At 42.7% G+C, this 20,477-nt stretch overlaps 1 long non-coding RNA gene across 1 annotated transcript; it reads left to right on the forward strand.

Moving 5' to 3' along the window:
- The first annotated feature begins 8,642 nt into the window (after positions 1–8,642).
- Positions 8,643–13,143, forward strand: LOC128629769 (uncharacterized). The gene is made up of 3 exons (XR_008394155.1): positions 8,643–8,757; positions 8,870–9,013; positions 13,049–13,143. It is a non-coding gene; the product is annotated as an uncharacterized LOC128629769 (long non-coding RNA).
- The last annotated feature ends 7,334 nt before the right edge of the window (positions 13,144–20,477 follow it).

Below are 20,477 nucleotides of genomic sequence, written 5' to 3' on the forward strand. Positions count from 1 at the left end.
ATCATCAAGACCTGTTTGAAATCCAAGCAGTGCAACACCACTCAAGGTGGCGTGGCCGGTAGGCAAAGCAGCACCTCTCACCACGGTGAAGCACAAATGCTTCACTGTCCCAAAGCGGTTTTGCTGCTGATCATCTGTAGGTGGCCCTAGGGGTGTTTTGATGTGGCTTATTGTGCGTGTTACTTAAAAGCTGTATGTCAACATGAATATTTAAATGACATGTAAGGATTGCTTACTACACAAACTGAATTTCAATGCACTGTGATGTGTGCATTTTATTTTCCATATAGTGAAAACTGTCAGGACACCTGCACCAGGCTGAACATGTACATATGAAGGCCATGGTGTAGGCCAAGGCTGATGATGTATTGTAGTATGTACTTTGAAGAGAAACAGGCAAATTAAATGTTAGTAAAATTGTAATGCATCTTCAGTATTCAATGGTATGGTGTGTGTGTATATACTTTTTAGTGCACAAGTGTGTTCTATTGAACATCTGCTTAGTTTTGCAGACTTTGATTGTGTGTGCATGTAGTTCTAACTGCACTGCTGTATCGTTTTCTTGTAGAAGTATTTTCCTAAATTATGTGTCTTTTTCTACACAGATGGTGGTTAGCATTAAAACGATGCGTGAGTACACAGCTGCTGCACCTCCCTGTGAAGGAACAGGGCACTGTCATAAGGAGGTCAGACTTTGAGCAACTTTCTATTCCACTGACATATTAACCATTACCCTTTAAAGTGTTGAAGAGCTTAAATCTACGTGTGTGTGTGTGTGTGTGTGTGTGTGTGTGTGTGTGTGTGTTGCAGACTGTGTGGGACAAAGACAAAGCAGAGAGAAAAAGGAAAGCTGAACTGTGCTGGAAAAAGACCATGGCTCAAACATTAGAGAGCCAGAGTCATTTTATCAATAAGTACATAGATCTGCTCACGCAGGATTCAGAGGATCTGGACGCCTCAGCCTCTACATCAGCAGAGCATGGGTACCTAAGCATGCTCGTAGTGACGCAGTGTTCTTAATAAGTCAACTTGTATTGTATTCTCAATATCCAATCAGTACATTTATGTCAGTAAATGCATGCATCAACACTTCCTTGACTTTGCTGAGCAGTTGTCTGTTCTTTGTCCTAAAAGTTCTTGCATATAATGGTGGTCTTCACATAACATAAGTAAATTCCCATCCTTGAACTCTTTATCTTGCATATTCATTTAGAGCATTTTCTGTTGGGGTAAATGAGTAGAGAGGATCCTAGGCCATTTTTAGCAATTTCCTGGTGAGTAAAAAAAGATGAATCCATTTATTCAACATTGATTATTTTAACAAATTCAGAGGGACCTTAACATAAAATTAAGGTTATAGTGTACTCGTAACCATCCGTCTCTGCTTGGTACAGCCCCAGTTCATGTGACAGTGCTCTGGTGTGTGTGGGACCTCGTCGTTGGCGTGCCAGAGGAGGCAGATGGAGATGCGTATCCTGTGTCACGAAGCGCAGGAGATCCTACCTGATGGCACCACCATGGTGCTCGCTGCCTTTGTCCAACACTCTACGGTCATGTCCAAGATCCGCAAAAGACCCCCTCACAATCCAGGTAAGGTTATGGTTTACAGTGTGCAAGTCAAGTAATTGGATAGGTTTGAGTAGCCAGTGTGCTTATTTCTGGAGGATACATGTGTGTTACAGAGAGCTATAATCCCCTCTTCATGCACCCTGACCTGTCCTTTGGTACCCATACCGGCAGCTGTGGCCACATCATGCACTCTCTCTGCTGGCAGAGGTGAGGAATTGGGCAGAATGTTACTTCTAGACAGCCTTCTACTTAATCCCAAATAAAAAGTTTTGCTGCTTTCAAATGTTTGTGGATATAGGCAATAGATCAGCAGCTAACAGTAAATAGTTTGTCTAGAAAATATGACCTTTATATGAGCAATTACAAATAAATTAGCTAGTATTAATCAATCAGTCGGGATGTTTTGTGACTGAAAAGTCAAAAATCTAATTTGTGATGTACAGGAAAGTCTTCATGGATGTGTGGTGATCGATAAGATGTAGATCCAAATTGGATGTGTTTAGCTTAAATATGCGATCTGCAGATATATATATATATATATATATATATATATATATATATATATATATATATATATATATATATATATTTATATTTGTCCCAATACAATGAGCTGATCATCGACACAAAGCATGAAACAAAGCTTGCTATGTGCACTTGACTATTTTTCACTGTCTTAGATCAAGCCAGTGTTACTTTCAAAGTCTGTAAACTTATTGTGCCTCATGGGGAAGCAAAGAACGTTAACCTGATCTGACCTTAGGAGTAAGTGCAGTTCAATTCAATTTTATTTGTATAGCGCTTTTTACAATAGACATTGTCTCAAAGCAGCTTTACAGAAATATCAACATGGTATACAGATATTAAAGGTGTGAATTTATCCCAACTGAGCAAGCCACTGAGTGGCGACGGTGGCAAGGAAAAACTCCCTAAGATGTTTTAAGAGGAAGAATCCTTGAGAGGAACCCGACTCAGAAGGGAACCCATCCTCATCTGGGTAACAACAGATAGTGTGAAAAAGTTCATTATGGATTTATATGAAGTCTGTATGGCGTTAGGAGCAGCCATAGAGTATCAAAAGCTAAAGAAATCAGGTGATTGAACTTGTTATATATACATCAGAATATATCCACTGGACATTATTAAAGTATAATGAGGTGGGGGTCAGAGTGCAGGCTGCTGTGTTAATGCACCCCTGAGCTGAGAGGTGTGTATCATTGAGCTTATGTGTGTTTGTGTCTGGTTTATTTGCAGGTCTTTGAATATCAATGATGCAAACAGGGAGGAGAAATATAACAGGTATTTACATACCAGTCAGTATGTGTGTGTGTGTGTGTGTGTGTGTGTGTGTGTGTGTGTGTGTGTGTGTGTGTGTGTGTGTATGTGTGTATATGTGTATATGTGTGTGTGTGTGTGTGTGTGTGTCTCTGCACCACTTAACTCCTGTCTCCCATTTTTACTGCATTTGTAAAACTGGAGACACTGCAGGGGGAAACCACTCAAACCCTGTAGTGTGTGAATCTCCCAGAGCTTACACATTCAAACTGAAACTACACAAGCACTACAAACGTGTGTGTGTGATTGTATTTGTGTAACAAATACAGTAACAGTAAACCGTTTTTGTGTTGATCTTGATGTATGTTTTGGATCACTGTCCTGCTGGAAGATCCAACCACGGCCAATTTGAAGCTTTCTGTCAGAGGCAGTCAGGTTTTCATTTAATATCTGTTGATTTTTGATAGTCCATTACGCCATGTATCCTTTCTCTGTCACTTTGGGGTGGTAGTTACATCCATCGACTTGGATAAGCAAGTTACAAGCCATCGATAAGGGAAACCAGAGATCAAGATACATCTCAGGTTTTATTTATCTATTTTCATTTATTTATTTATTTATTTTTTTAAGAACTCACTTTTTACATTCCTTCTAATAAGTCACCTAAATGCATTCTTAAGTTCATTCTGCTTAAGGCACTCCACAAAAGCTTAGTGGAGTAGTACTCCAGCTACCCAGGAGTAGTTGATTAAAAATAGTCGAGAGTATTTGTTTATAAAACTAATTGTTGAAGCCCTAAAAAGAGCAGTTTTCCTGTGGACCTCAGGGGAAGCAGTAAGGAGCTCTGTTCATTTGAGAACTTTAAGAAAAGTAACCTGGGTGAAGCTCTTGATGAATCTGGGAGATGTTGAGTATGTGCAAAAAATTTAAATATAACATTTAAAAAGTTTAAGATTTCACAGCATATTTGTGTGTGTGTTATTTCAGTATTAATGTTCTTGTTATTATTTAAAAACTTTAAAAAAAAAAAACAAAAAAACAAACACGTGCCAGGTGTCACGTATCAGGAAGCTCTGGACTCCACTTCCCATCAGCCACTGCACTGCACTACATGTCACATGACCACCTGCACCTGATTCACGTTTTGGTTAATGAGCACTCGTGTGTATATATAGCCATTGTCTGCACTGATTCACAGTCTTTCGTTGTCTTAGACTTTCGTGTTCCCGTGTTTTGTTTCATGCCACAGTATTTTGCCTAGTTGTCTTAGTTTTGTTCTTTGATTGTTTAAATAAATGTTATATACTGCAATTGCTTCTGGCTCAACCTTGAATCGTGACAGAACGAAAGACCAACAATCAGAAGCAGCAGATCGCCAAGATAGATATCTGGGGCGTCAGGATGCCACCAATGTTAGTGGAGTACTTTGCCACGTTGCGCCAACAGTCGGAAGATTACCAAGCTGCGCTACGAAAGCAGCAGGATGCCAGGAATTACCTGGGCTTCAACTTACCGCCTATGTTCATGCAGGACTACGCCATGCTACGCCAACAGGAGGAGGAGTCCAGGTACAAGGGGGGGTTTGTGTTCAGTACAGAGACCCAGCCCTGGACCGACAGGGTGACCTCAGAGCTCGAACCTGAGCTCCACGAGGTGGGCTCACCTGCCGAGCTCCAGCAAAGGGTCAGCGGGGAGGCACTAGCACCAGGCTTTGGTGTCCGAGTCCCAGTCAAGTCTCAAGTCCCTAAGGTCCCAGCCAAGCCTCGCGTCCCTGAGGTCCAAATCAAGCCTCGCGTCCCTGAGTTCACGTTCAGGCCTACTGACCCAAATGACCAAATGCCGCTCACGCACCGCCAAGCTCCGCTCACGCCACAGTCCGCCGACACGCACCGCCAAGCTCCGCTCACGCCACAGTCCGCCGACACGCACCGCCAAGCTCCGCTCACGCCACAGTCCGCCGACACGCACCGCCAAGCTCCGCTCACGCCACAGTCCGCCGACACGCACCGCCAAGCTCCGCTCACGCCACAGTCCGCCGACACGCACCGCCAAGCTCCGCTCACGCCACAGTCCGCCGACACGCACCGCCAAGCTCCGCTCACGCCACAGTCCGCCGACACGCACCGCCAAGCTCCGCTCACGCCACAGTCCGCCGACACGCACCGCCAAGCTCCGCCCACGCCACAGTCCGCCGACACGCACCGCCAAGCTCCGCCCACACCACAGTCCGCCGACACGCACCGCCAAGCTCTGCCTATGCCCAAGGTTCACATAGTGACCTCAGAGCCTCAGCCTCCCCGTCCAGCTGAGGTCGTCGCTCAGCCTCCCCGTCCAGCTGAGGTCGTCGCTCAGCCTCCCCGTCCAGCTGAGGTCGTCGCTCAGCCTCCCCGTCCAGCTGAGGTCGTCGCTCAGCCTCCCCGTCCAGCTGAGGTCGTCGCTCAGCCTCCCCGTCCAGCTGAGGTCGTCGCTCAGCCTCCCCGTCCAGCTGAGGTCGTCGCTCAGCCTCCCCGTCCAGCTGAGGTCGTCGCTCAGCCTCCCCGTCCAGCTGAGGTCGTCGCTCAGCCTCCCCGTCCAGCTGAGGTCGTCGCTCAGCCTCCCCGTCCAGCTGAGGTCGTCGCTCAGCCTCCCCGTCCAGCTGAGGTCGTCGCTCAACCCGCCTGCTCCATGGCAACTAGAGTTCCCCCCCTTCTGCTTCGAGGAGACCCACACTCCTCTCCCTGGCCGCACGGGGGACTTCTCTCGGCCTTCCAGTTCAGCTGGGGACGTCGTGCTGCTTTCATGCTCTGCCGAGGAAATATCTCAGCCTCCCTGTGCCATTGAAGAAGCCGCCCGGCCTCCTGATTTTGCGGGGGACATTTTCTCCAGGGGGCCAGGACCACCAGATGGAGGACGTATAATTTTGGGCGCTCCGGGAGTAGCGCCCTTGGGGGAGGGTTCTGTGACGTATCAGGAAGCTCTGGACTCCACTTCCCATCAGCCACTGCACTGCACTACATGTCACATGACCACCTGCACCTGATTCACGTTTTGGTTAATGAGCACTCGTGTGTGTGTGTATATATAGCCATTGTCTGCACTGATTCACTGTCTTGTGTTGTATTAGACTGCCATGTTACATGTTTTGTTTCATGCCACAGTATTTTGCCTAGTTGTCGTAGTGTCTATGTTTTGTTGTTTGTTCATATAATAAATGTTATATATCTGCGATTGCTTCCGAACCCATCCTTGATTTGTGACACCAGGGTGTACAAACGTTTTTTTTTTTTTCTTCCTGGTCGCGTATTTAAAATTCTTACTTGAACCGGTACATCTATACGATATAATTTCGTCATGTGTGTGCTTGTGTGTGTATTTGCACATGTATGTGCACGTGTATGTTTTCCTACTATAGGTGTTTAAGAACTCTTTGATCCACCAGAGGACGGGTGATAAGAACCCATGTCGGTACTTCTCTAAGCAGGAGCTGAAGGAGCTTTTCACACTGGAGGACACGTACTCGTCCTCCATTCGGCTGCAGCTGCAGTCGCTCCACTCGTCTGCGTGCCGCTCCGACCCTGAGCTGCAGTGCCACATCTCCTCTCTGAAGGGCATGAATGTGTTTGGCGTGTCCTGTCATGACTTGCTGTTCTCTAATGAGGATACTTTGCAGGACGAGGACAAATATGGTCACAATTTGGCCCATATCTGTTCAGCGGTGCTATATCTAGGCCATATGTGACTGATAATACCCACATGTGGCCCAAACGTACTTGCTATTTGGGATGTCTGGTTGGGGTGTGAAAATTTTAGATGCTAGATTGACAGTTATATTATTAAATAACAATATGAACAGCAAGATTATTAATTGGAGTAGCAGAAGTAATGAAAATAGCAAATGTTAATATTCATAAATACAGGTAATGGGATTTAGTGTTAATAGTGCAAGAGTAAGTGTAAATATGAATCTGAAACAGATGTGGCTGTTCATCTCAGTGCTTTAATTGAAGAAAAAGTCAAAAAAATTTAGCCATGTTGTATAACATACATAAAGGGCAAGCAGGCGGAGCTTGTGTCCCCAAACATGATCAGTGCTTGCTTTGATGTACAAAACTCCTCATATGGCATAGAGCATGCACCATACAGCATTCCTCAAATCTAGGCCTAATTCTAAACCACTTTAGCTGGAAGACCCACCCACACACTGTGTGTGTCAGTGACTGTGTCTGTATGGTTGGATGATGATGCAGGTGTGTGTGTGTGTGTGTGTGTGTGTGTGTGTGTGTCAGTGACTCAGGTGTCTGTACAGTAAGCTGATGAGCAGTTGTATCTCACTGTCTCCAGTGTTAATGTCAATGGCCTTCAGAAAAAAGTCCAGTGCTTCCTGTTTCCTCCCTTCAGACAAACACTGTTTCCCAGAATGCACCAGTGAATCAAACGATTCCTCTTGATGTTTGACATCATTTGGACTCTGCACTTCAGTGGCTGCACACTGATGCACAACTTCACTAGAGGCCAGTTGAACGTTAGTGAAGCTCTTTACCATCACCTTCCTCTTCCTCCTCGCACTCAACTATGTGTTCACTAGACTCTGGCTTGTCCTCTGGCTCCTCCCACTCCTCTAATTTTTCCTCTTTCGTCTCTGGTTCCTCCTCTTCCTCCTCCATATCCTGCAGCTGTGACTGTACTCATGAGCGTCGTGATGCGATTGATGTGTTCATGCTGCATCTGCGGTTGGTGCCATTATTCAGCATGGATTTGGGTGTGGAAGATCTGAGGCCCATGAAGCTGCGAGCTAATGGACTGCTAGCCAAAACAGGTTTCTCCACCTCTTCTTCTTCTTCATGCCCCTCTTCCTCACCATCATAGATGACTCGCAGTTTTTTCTTCTTGGTGGGGCAGAGCAAGGACTCGTCTGCTGCAGTGAAATATACTGATTTCTGCCTACCACTATCATTGTTGGGTGTGGGGTCAGATTCATCTATAGCTCCAGTGGCAGAGGTTTAGATGCATCAGCATCAAACTCGATGCAGGCTTTTGAATCAAAGTCCCCCTCTGATAATGCTTTTGGTAAGTTTGACTCAATTCCCAACAGAACTACAGATGAATCTGATTGCATGAAAGGAGAAATGTGCAAGGTCTGATTTGAGTGAGTGTGTATGATCGGATTTCTCCTCTATGATTAAACGCTCCTCATCATTTATGCTCTTAAACACTTGTCCAAAATAACTGTCCTGTCACCTGTGTAGATAAATCCATCACATGCTCATCCTTCATCTCCATCCCTCCCATGCTCATCATCTCCAGCTCGTCTGATCCTGATTGGGTGAGATCCACCACGGCAGGTGGGCTGAGGTTATGGCAGGGTGGCGTGGTTTTGGCGAGTTTCAGTTTCTGACACTGTGGTCTCAATATCTTTAGAACAAGGAACTGAACTCTCCATACCTCCTGAACCACACCCTGATCACAAGCACTTGGTGCTAATGGGCTAGGGGTTAGGCTTTTGGAGTTAAGGGGTTAGGGGTAGAGAATATGAGTTAGGCAGTAGGAAATTACCTCTGTTACACTGTTGGTAGACTTGAAATGTGGAGTTTGTGGAATATCAGTAAGACTGTAATTCCCAGAATGCACTGCATGAGATGAGAGTGAGGAGGGTACAGGATTCTCTGCAGTGCCAGTGTACACCTCAGAGCTCTGGACTCGAAACTTGAAACATTCTGAAACCCTGCAAGACAGAATTGTATCCATAGCACATTATCAGTCTTACCCTGTGTGTGTGTGTGTGTGTGTGTGTGTGTGTCTCTGTCTGTCTGTCTGTCTGTCTGTCTGTCTGTCTGTGTAGTCACTTCTTCCATAAGGCATGTGTTGAGCCATGGCTTATGGATCACAGGACCTGCCCGGTGTATGTGTGACATCCTCAAATCCCTCAGAGTAGAGGTGAGGTGTGTGCGTAAATGGATTCATGAGAGTTTCTCATCTCTCTAGTGACGGATGTTGAGGAGCAGCACATGTAGACGGTCACTTCTGCTTTGCATTCGTTTCCCAGCAGCACTGAGTACTTTCACACACACTGTGACTCAGTCTCCAGCATACACCCCAACTCCGAGTCTCTCACACAGCGATGCTGCCTTTTCTGGATATGAATCTCTGCATGCAACAGAGCAGCTGGGTCCTGCTGACCACACACATGAAGGTGAGAAGTGCACACACACACACACACACTGTATTTCAGCCTGCCTTGCTGAATTCCAGAAGCTGCTGCTAATAAGCTAGTTTGTTCACTGTGTGTGTGTGTGTGTGTGTGTGTGTGTGTGTGTGTGTGTGTGTGTGGGGTGGGGGGGTGGGGTATTATTTTGGAAGCACACACCTGTATTTGGACTAAACATACTAGCATGACCACAAAAAGATTCAAAATTGTGGCTCAACTGACGAGAGGATATAAGGTCTGTGAGAACGCTGATATTCTTGTCCTGGGTTCGATGGAAACATGGTGTCAGGACATGCGCTGGTCTGTCAATACAGTTCCCTCTGAAGCCCAGGATTTGTTTTTACTATACACTGAAGACATTTGGGTTTGAGATATGTCGGTCATTTTTAGGACATTCCAAACATGTTCCAATATTTTCGATCATTTGAAAAATGGGTAGGTTTAAACACAAGGTGCCATATTTTAAGTTGTTTGCCCAGAATTTAATTTCCTAATATTTACATCTAAATTTGTTAATCAACTCCTATTCATCATTTGATCTCAAGCCCAAATGTTTCCCGTATATAGCAAACCAAAAATAATTGCCCTTGCTGTTCTAATACTTTTCTCCATCTAATGGGAATAGCTCAGCAGCGGTGTTCTTCACAGTGGCTGACAGTTTTTGGTCTTGGTCTTGTCACTGAGTTGACCTGTGGAGATCCAGGGCAGGTTTCATGGTGATTTTCTCTGGCAGGTGGGGCATCTTCAAGTTACTTGGTTACAGTTATATTTCTATAGCACTTTTTTAGACACTCAAAGTGCTTTACACTGGGAGGAGACCATTAGTGTGTATCCTCCACCTGGATGATGGGACAGCAGTCATAGTGCTCCAGAACTCCCACCACAAACAAGCTATTAGTGGAGAGGAGAGAGTGATGTAGCCAATTCAGAGATGGGGATTATTAGGGGGTGATCGAGAAGGCCAATGAGGGAATTTGGGCAGGACACTGGGGTTATACCCCTACTCTTTTTTTATTTTATTTTATTTTTATTTATGTTTTATATTTTTAATGACCACAGAGAGTCAGGACCTCAGTTTAATGTCTCATCCAAAAGACAGTGCTGTTTATACAGTAGTGTCCCCGTCACTATATTGGGGCATTAGACCCCACACAGACCACAGGGTGAGCCCCCCCTGCTGGTCTCACTATTACCACTTCCATCAGCAAGCTTAGTTTTCCACAGGAGGTCTCCCAGTACTGGCCAGGCTCAACCCTGCTTATCTTCAGTGGGACGCCAGGCAAGAGCTGTAGGGAGAGATGGCTCTGGTTATGTATTTCTGCATTCAGTGATGGACTGGGAACCTGTTTTCTCGTAGCTGCCCTAACTGTTTAGGAGGGCATGCTCCTCAGTGCAGAGGTACGCTTCCATATGGAGGCTCTATTCAATGGCTGTACCCTGTGCTGTGATTGGCTTGCAGGTTTGGAGGCAGTGTGTTTGAAGTGCCACTGCACTACGATAAGCCCGCCTTTGAGAGTGAAACTCGCAGCTAGGAGACCAGCAAAACACACTGTGACTGTAAACACACACACACACACACACACACGCGTACATGTTCACATACACTATACATACATTTACAGTCACAGGTTTGGATTTAAAAATGCATTTTATTTCATTTCTGTGTGTGAGTTAATGAATGACCTCATGCTGTGGATAATGGGAGGAAAATCTCTCTTCTCTTTTATCTCTGGGGTGTGTGTACTGGAGAAACACATAGTTCACCAGCTCCCTCTGCTGGACATGTGTTGCATTACCTCTCTCTTTCTCGCACACACAGTCAGTATATACTGAATTTGCCATGTGACAGGTGTTCCTGGTTCAGTATGGGTGGAGCTTATGTGAATTTTTTTTCAACTTAATCATGTGACATCCGTTAGCTTTTCTTTCCACTTGTTCAGCTTGATCATCTATTTAATGCTGTATAGCGACTGCTGGGTAGGTAATGTTAATGTTCGCTATGTTAACTAGTGCTGTGGGTAGGTGACGGGCTAGCACAGCTGATATCACTAAACTATTATACTGTTTAATTATAGGCAGGCTTTTATGCTCACAAATACTAAAGAAATAAAAACAGAAGCTAGTGGTAATGTTATACAGTTCAGATTATACTTAAGCTCCGCCCTCACTGACTCAGACACGCCTGTCAATTGGCACAAAAAGCTTGCTATTTAAAAATAAATAAATAAAAAAAATTCTTAAAATTATTCTAATTTTACTAACTATTTTACAAAATATCAAAATGTGTCCTTTTATGTGTGTGTGCTTCACAATGTGGCCTTATTGGTATCTTCTGTACTCTATGAACTACTGATCTGAACTGTTAAATAAGAGGTGTAATTTTAATCGAATTATAGTGATATGAAAATGCAAACTGTAAATAAAGTCTCTTTTTATCATGAATGTGTGTGTCCACTTGGTCCCTTGGCATGAGCGGGGATATTTATCTAGAGTATCAGTTACTATATGAAGTCTGTAGTAACAGCATTTCTCTGAAGATGATTTAGTGGAGCTTGTGTTTAGAGTGTAACTTGTACTTTAGTTTTCTTCATTTTCCCAAAATTTAACACCAGATACTTCACAGTACACGAATACCACATGGAGATACAAACTTTATAGTTGACGTGAGGGTAACACTGTTTACACAAGGGCAACAGGCTTGACACTGAGGTAACACTGTTTACACAAGGGTAACAGGCTTGACACTGAGGTAACACTGGTTACACAAGGGTAACAGGCTTGACACTGAGGTAACAGGGTTTACGACCTTTAAGTGTAGAGATCTGATTAATTTTATGTACATATGCGTGTTCATGGATAAAAAAAACGTACTGTCGTGTCTGCTCAACTTTTTTTTTGATGAGGGATATGCAAATTGAATTTAAATTCACTAGTCTTACTTAAATTTCCTATATTAACTTGTAGATTTTAATTATAAATATATTTTCTAATTATTATAGTCTCTATTGTATCACTGGAACAATGGCCCATATACACTCAGCTAATCATGTGACAGCAGCACTGTACATGAAATCAGGCAGCTACAGGTCAATAGCTTTATTAATGTTCACATCAAACATGTATTATTGTGTATGGGGAGGACCGGGTGGGTGTGAGACCCAGTTTCTGTCCCAATTTCTGTCCCAGTCTGGCCCGGCTCCTTCAGGAACTACTTTATCTGATGTGTATATCAGCTGCTTATTTCTTCTTGGCCTTTACACACAGTAAAGGTTTACTGTGCTGCAGTTCTACATGTCTTTATTCTTTTGACCATTAAGGGGTCTCCAATATAAACCCTTGAGAAATTAAACATTTTCAACACATCTGTAATAAAGCTGCAACTTTTGGGGTTTTGAGGGTTTTTTATTTATTTTTTGAGAGTTTTTTCAGGTTTGGAGGGTTTGAGTCATTTTTGGACTGTTTTGGCAGGTTTTGGGGGTTTTGAGTTTTTTTAGCATTTCGGAGGGTTTCAGAGGTTTTCTGAGTTTTTTTTTAGGGTTTTGGAGGGCATTGGAGTGTGATGATCATGGTGACAATGTTGACGATGTTGATGACGACGATGATGATGATCATGATGACGCTGATGGTGACGATGATGATGACAATAGATGATGACCATGATGATGACGTGATTATTATGATGATGACGATGAAGATAATGATGACGGCGACGATGATGATAACGATGGTGATGATGATGATGACAATGACGATGATATGACGGCGATGATGATGATGATGATGATTACGATGATGGTGATGACGAAGATGACGATGATGGTGATTATGATTACGATGATCAGAACGATTATGATGATGGTGACGACGATGATGACGGTGACTATGATGATGACGGCAGTGAGGGTGACAATGATGGCAATGATGACAATGACAACGATGATGACAATTATGAGGATGGTGATGGTGATAATGGTGGTGATGATGGTGATGATGATCTGAAGTCTTTATTTTCTCCTACAGCGTGTATGAAGCAGTGCTGCACGGAGCAGATGACGGAATGTCTGGACTGGATTATGGCTGAATGTAAGAATTTGTATTCAAAATTTCTGCAGAGTACGGCGATCTCCTTCATACAGAAGTCAGATGGTTGAGTAGGAGTAAGGTACTTCACTGTTTTATTTCCTTGGTGAGTGAAATTACGGCTTTAATGGAACTGGGGGGGGGGGGGACGACACTAACCTGTTGTCTGATGGCTGCTTGATCTTGCATTCTTGGCTGATGTGACAGAGAAACTGAATCAGCTCAATCTTCAGTTACAAGGTAAAGACAAAACCATATGTGATATGATCAGTGCTGTGAAGGTATTTAAAGCAAAACTGTCATTTTACCTTCAGCAATTGAAAAACAAAAGATTGCAACACTTCCCCTCATTGGTAAAGATAGAAAGAAAGCCATGCAAATGCAACCAAAGTTTTGGATGTACTTGAGTATTGTGACCTCCTGTCCAGGCTTGGGCAGGAATCTGAGGAAAGGTTCAGTGATTTTGAAAATCTTGAGATATGTGTGGCATTTGTTGCCAAGTCTTTCATGGAGATAGACATGGATCACATTTCAAAGCAGATGGCCGAACTGTTCAATGTCAATGCTGTAGAGATGGAGTTGGAGGTTATTAATCTCCAAAATCATATCCAGCTGAAATCTCAGCAACATTCACAACATTTCTGGAGACTTGTAGACCCAGAAAACTACAAGAACATTCACCAAGCTGCCCTCAAAGCATCTGCTTTATTTGGATCTACAGACCTTTGTGAAGCAGCGTGTTCTGATATGAATGTGATCGAATCTAAATTCAGAACAAGACTGACAGATGATCATTTAAATAATTGCATAAGAGTGAACCTAAGTGCATACACACCAGCATATACCTCCCTTGTGGAATCAATGCAGTGTCAGTCAGCTCATTAACTGTAAATAAGTGTGAATGCACTTCATGTCATATTGGATATTCTGTGTTTACAAACAGCAAAGAAGCACTAAGAATTCAAGTGGGAAGCCTGCGGCACATTAGGTTGATCCATTTATTTTCAGGCAGGTGATTCTTTCCTTTTGTGCCAACTACCACAAAGCACCTCCAGAAGCTCCAAGTTACAATCCGTACGTTGGCCGGGAATCGAACCTGGGCCAAATGCTTGGAAGGCAGCTATGCTCACCTCTATACCACCAATGCCACACTGGGCAATTCAACGCTGCTGAACAAAAGTTTAACTATGTGCTCTTCTCATCAGCAGACCATAGGCAACAGCTAAAGGGTGTTTCTGTCGTGGTTTCTGTAGTGTAGCGATTATCACGTTTGCTTCACACACAAAACGTCCCTGGTTTGAGACTGGGCAGAAACAAGCTAGCAATTTTGAACTTTGCTTTAATAACTGACCGGTTGTCATCACTGTAGGATCAGGTCCTCTAGGAACAGCCGGAAAGCGAGACCTTGGACAGAGCAGATTTCCTTCTTTTGTGCTTCTGTAGCAAAGCAGTTAACATTTGCTTACAAAATGAAAGGGAGTCTCTGGTTTTCTACAGAAAGTGGAAGCCTGGCTCTTTCGTTGCTCAATAAGACTCTGTGCGTGACTGGAAAATTTTCCGTAAAGTACTGGTCACCAAGTTCACCTATCAGCGAGAGGTCTACGCCCGAAAAAGGCTGGGAGCGGTTTCCCTTCCATTGAGCTTTTGGTGCAAGGCAGATAACAGCTGCTTGCAAAATCACAGGCAGTTTCTGCTTTTCCACTGAATATGGGAGCCTGGCTCTTTCCTTCATCAAGAAGACAAGAGTAATGATGCGCTTGATTCGAGGGGTAGGGGTAGACATGGCCAGGGAAGAAGAGAAACAATACAGAGCAGCAAGTAGTTACACAGACTCCTGAATGTTCTCCATAACCATACATTTCATGTAAACACCAACCAGAAAAACTGAAAATATATGTACACACTGTATTTCACAATAATTAACAATGGTCAAGTCCATCAATAACGCAAATGTCCAAGTCTGTTAAGTTCAGTACCCCAACTAAACTTTCTAAATCTTACGGTTCGGTCCCCATTTGGGCGCCACTCTGTAGCGTGGTACCTTATGGGGTTTGGACGCTAGACAGTTCAAATTAAGTCACTTATAACTTATAATTTGGACATCACTCAGAATAAGGCTACTCAATTCTTACAAAATAAGTTTATTATTATTTATGCAATAAACAAGAAAATACAGATCGTTTCAGTCATAGAAACCGAAATAATGAAAACCAAAAAGTTCCCCTACGTGGGATTAATAAACGCACCCATAAGGAAACAAGGCTCTATTCATAAAAGAAAATTTTCACACACAAAAGGCAGAAAAAAAAACATTTAACCCCAAAATAATTCTTAACCAAAACAAAAAAGTTGTTCACTTTAAAGCTGCACTTCAATGACGGTGATTTAGGCGTACGGGAGTTCGTGAACCCGAAAGCATGGGAAAGAGCAGTCAGATTCCGCTTAACACTCGGAGTTCTTTACAGACAGTAACATCCAACGATTTAAACATACTGGTTCTCCACAAAAGTATTAAAGAAAGGATCTCAAACCCGTGATGTGCCTCCGAACCCTCAAAACTCCGCTCGCTAGTTTATTCACCTTGGCAGAATATTCCCGAAGTGTTCGCCAGCCTCCTGAATCAATATCCACAAGGTTATAATCCACAGTAAGAGCATTAGCATGGTCCTTGTCAAACACACACCATCAGCTCCGCCATTCTCACCTGGCGCTCATTTCCGCGTCCCGCTTTCTCTCATCTAGTCACCTGTTCTTTTTATTGCTTCCTAAGACCACACCCTTCTCTTCATCTCTTTTTTTACTTCCGTTAATTAAAACACCACGGAATGGAACGGACTCCGCTTCTGCGTCACTAAATGGTAAAATGGTAAATGGTGCAGTTATAGCCAAAGCACTTTACAGTGTGTCTCATTCACCCATTCACACACCAATGATAGTAGAGCTGCCATACAAGGCGCTAACTTGCCATCGGGAGCAACTTGGGGTTCATTGTCTTGCCCAAGGACACTTTGGCATGTGGAGTCATGCTGGCTGGGAACCGCCAACCCTATGATTAGTGGACAACCCGCTCTACCACCTGATCCACAGCCGCCCCTGTCACTGTGCAGCTATCTGTTACAAATGAATGGGAAAATATCCTTGGCATCCCTGCAATTCAAGGATGTTGTAATTGGTAAGTTGTGATGTCAAAAGTATCTGTACCAAGTTGATACTAAAATTTTAAAAAGAATGATACGATAAGTTTTTTTTTTTTTTTTTTCAGTATCGGCTGTACCAAGTATTCTTCTGCTTTCTGATTGACTTTCTTTTGTAGGTATTAATTAACCGTGATTTCCACTCAGCCATCTTACTGGAATTTGTGTAGGTTAGGAATAAGACTGAGGATGGAGTTGTACAGTTTTGTAGTGTGTATCGTTTGTAAATATTGTTAACTTCTTTACCATAGCCATGCTGAGGGAGGTGTTGACTAAATTAGAGATGGTGCTGGACCAACAAACCAATGAGATTGCTTCAACTACAGGTGTTCCAGGTGCAGCCTTTGGATATTGATGAAGATTTACTGCCCTGCAAGATCTTCCTCAACTGCATAGTCTGGAGCGAAGGATGCAACAGAGCCCAGATTACAAGCAAAAACTGTGAGAATTTTTTTTCCTTTTTTTGTTAACAATTGCTTGCACAATTACACAGCTACTGAGAGTGTTTGTTTTCTCAAGGTGACACACTTTGATATGAGGGAACAGTTATGACCTAATCTTTGGTAGAGGAGCAAAACATGGAAAACACACAGGGCAGGGTAACTGCAGGAGTAGTGAGAAGCACTGACACAGTTGACAAGGCAATACATTCTTATTAATTATTTATATTTATATTATATTATTGTTTTAAAAATCATCGGTTTCGGGTAAACTGGTTGGCGCTTATTGACGGGGTGTATGTGCGTGACTGCACCTGGCGCATCCTGAAGAGGGTGATTGCTAACTCCCTGGAAAAGAATCTCAATTGTAGGGGAGTCGATGGAAAGACTTCACTGGCCGCTCTCCAACTCGGAGAGGTCGTGATTGGTAAGTATATCTGTTTACATACAGAATTAGCTGTCTCTCTCAGATGATATGTAAGGGGTAATCCACAGCTAGATGTGCATTAAACGATTTTAGTGCATGATGTGGAGGAGAAGAACCACTCGTTCAAATCGTCACCTAGCCATGGATTACCCCGCTTATACCATGGTCTTTCCACAATTAATAAAGTTAAAGCTGTCATTGATATTAGAAGTTTAAAATGACAGTTAATTTCTATTAGTTAGGTCGTTAGATCTGGAATTTTGCCCGATATAAATCAGACACAGAGATAAAGTAGTGTGATGAGATTACATTTATTTGAATGAATTGACAGATATCTATCAGAGACAGAGAGATTAATCATGTATGAATTACCTGCATCATGTGCCTCTCAGCAGTCAGTCAGTGCGTTTACATGGACCACAATAATCCACTGTTAACCCGATTAAGACGATACTTTGATTAAGAAACTACCATGTAAACAGCAATTTTTAATTACCTTAATCTGATTAAAGTCATTACTGGAAGTAAGCACTAATCGAATTAAGACATGTAGTACTCCTGTTTTAGTCGCATTATCAACGTGTATTACAGACATGTAAACACCTGAATCACATTATTAACGTTGTGTGAGTTTTCACCGCATTTTGCGACAGGACACGTACACACACGGCAGTGCTCAACATTTTACGGCGAACAAGAGAGCATGGCTGCGTCCCAAACCGCATACTCGCCTACTATAGGCCTGTAGTGGGGAAAATACATCTATCTCGGCTACTATATAGACGCTAAGTGCACGGTTTGTGATGCAGCTCACGGCTTCAAGCAGTTGTCTATTTGCACGTACAGATAAATAACGGACACGGACAAATAAATAACTGCGCTTAAAGCGTTCATAAAAAAATTAAATAAAAACACCCAAAACTGTATACTATACCATAACGAAGACGAACTGTATGTTGATATGTGAAATTCTGGAGGGACGTCGGACGGCGTGGGGCGACACATGTAAACACCTTATTCACGTTATTATCTTACTCAGAGTAAGGTCAATAATTAGATCACTGCTGTCCATGTAAACATAGTCAGTGTTGCGCAGCAGTAGTGTAGTAAAACTGAGAGTTGAATTACTTCACAAACAGTGATGGTAACACCTCATTGCTGAGAAATATAATGTAACTTTTTACCAGCAAAGTTATTTTTTTTGTTGCAGACAAAGTTGCAGACAGCGCCGGCAAGAAGTGTCTGTGTGTACGAATGTGTGTTCACGAATGTCTCTGTATGCTCGAGTGTCTGTGCGTGTGTGTGTGTTTGTGTGTGCATGTAGGCTGCACGTTGATTTAGAAATGCTCACAGTGATCAAACTGACTGGAACTACCTGTGCAATAAACGGTTATAATGCACACCTTCCAGCCAATCAGAATCCAATATTCACACTGACCATGGTATAAACGTAATTAATGCTTAGGATTCATAATAAGCTTACGATATGCATTGCTTTCTTCCAATGTTCATAGAAACCTCTTCACGGCTAAAGCTGCAGAGATGGAGGTCGAGGGGACCATGAAGAGGTGGCTCCAGCTGGCATCAGATCGAGAGTGCGGGCGCAAGAGAAGACTTTTGAAAACTTTTGCAAAAAGAAGGTATTTAGAGTGTTTTAACTGTGGACTCTTTGTTAATTTGTTAAAATGTTCATATTATAGTCTATTTTTGATTGTTTATAAAAGTCCTTGCTGTTTTTAAATGGTTGAATTTGTGTGTGTGTGTGTGTGTGTGTGTGTGTGTGTGTGTGTGTGTGTGTGTGTGTGTGTGTGTGTGTGTGTTGGTAGCTGGGTGGGTATACAGTTGCGGTCGGAAGTTTACATACCACTTGCAGTATCTACAAAATCTTAATACTCTTTACAAAATAAGATTGATCATAAAAATCCTAAGTTTCTAATTTAGTAACGCCATGAATAAGCTATTTCACATAACAGATGTTTACATATAGTCCACAAGATAATAGCTGAATTAATCAAAATTACCCCATTCAAAAGTTTACACACGTTTGATTCTTAATACTGTGTGTCGTTACCTGAATGATCCAGGACTCTTTTTATGTGTTATGATAGTTGTTCATGAGTCCCTTGTTTGTCCTGAGCAGTTAAACTGTCCACTGTTCTTCAGAAAAATCCTCCAGGTCCTTCTCATACTTTGCTTTTCCTGCATATTTTAGCCCTTTCCAGTAGAGGTTATATGATGTTCCGATCCATCTTTTCACACTGAGGACAACCGAGGGACTCGTACACGACTATTCCAAAAGGTGCAAACATTCACTGATGCTCAAGAAGGTAACAGCATGCATTAAGAGCCTGGCTGTAAACGTTGTAAACAGGATGATCATGTAAATTTTTTTGTCTTCTGGGATACTTCTTCTATGCTGTATTAACCATCTTTCTGTAATAAACCTTTTTCACCTCAGAGGACGAGTCTGCAAGTGTTGTCTAATTTCACAACTAATCACAACTCAGTTTTTACATTTTTTTATTTTATTTCTAAGAAAATAATTAAAATTCAATAACCTTTTGACTGTATGAGGTACCCGTAAATGAGAAAAAACATAGTACTACTTTCATAAAATGTCATGTGCAGCTTGATGGTAATTATAGTAATGTATAGTAATTCTGAGTCTTGAACAGTAAACTCTCAAGTGTCATTGTCATGTCACAGCAAACCAGCGACTCCGTTTCCCAGAATGCACCTCAGACTACAAACACAAACTACAACTCCGAACCAACACACCGACATTGTTAACCTTCTCCAGAATACTAATCAGACAAACCTGTTACCAGTGAACCCACTACATTAGAGAAGGAAATACTGGATGTGAAGTGCAGTAGTGCTAGTGTGTGTGAATAGACTGTCAGTTTAGATACTGACCCTGAACACTACTAACATGCAGTGCTTTCTTGGGGTGGTGCTGAAGTTGGAGTTGAACCGGTAAGAAAGATATTAGAGAGAGGCTTCTTTACACTCCTGAGGATGTTCAATTAGAACCTGCACCAAACTCACCTGATTCAAGTCATCAGCTAATTAAGCGGCCTGCACGAGCTGAGGTGGGTGCTTTAGAGCAGATAAAACACTAAATGTGTTAGATAAGAGTTCAGAGCCTGTGTTCTAGACACATGATTTAGAGTGGAGACTTAGACTTAGACCTTAGGCTTTGGAGTAATTCTGATTATAGGTTTCAGTGAGGAAGTGACTGAAGTTAAGGAGAGGAACTGTAAATAAAGTTATAGTCTTTCTGAGTAAACAGAATAAGGCTATATTAT

Source organism: Ictalurus punctatus, unplaced genomic scaffold, assembly GCF_001660625.3.
Source record: "Ictalurus punctatus breed USDA103 unplaced genomic scaffold, Coco_2.0 Super-Scaffold_100, whole genome shotgun sequence".
Classification (NCBI taxonomy): domain Eukaryota; kingdom Metazoa; phylum Chordata; class Actinopteri; order Siluriformes; family Ictaluridae; genus Ictalurus; species Ictalurus punctatus.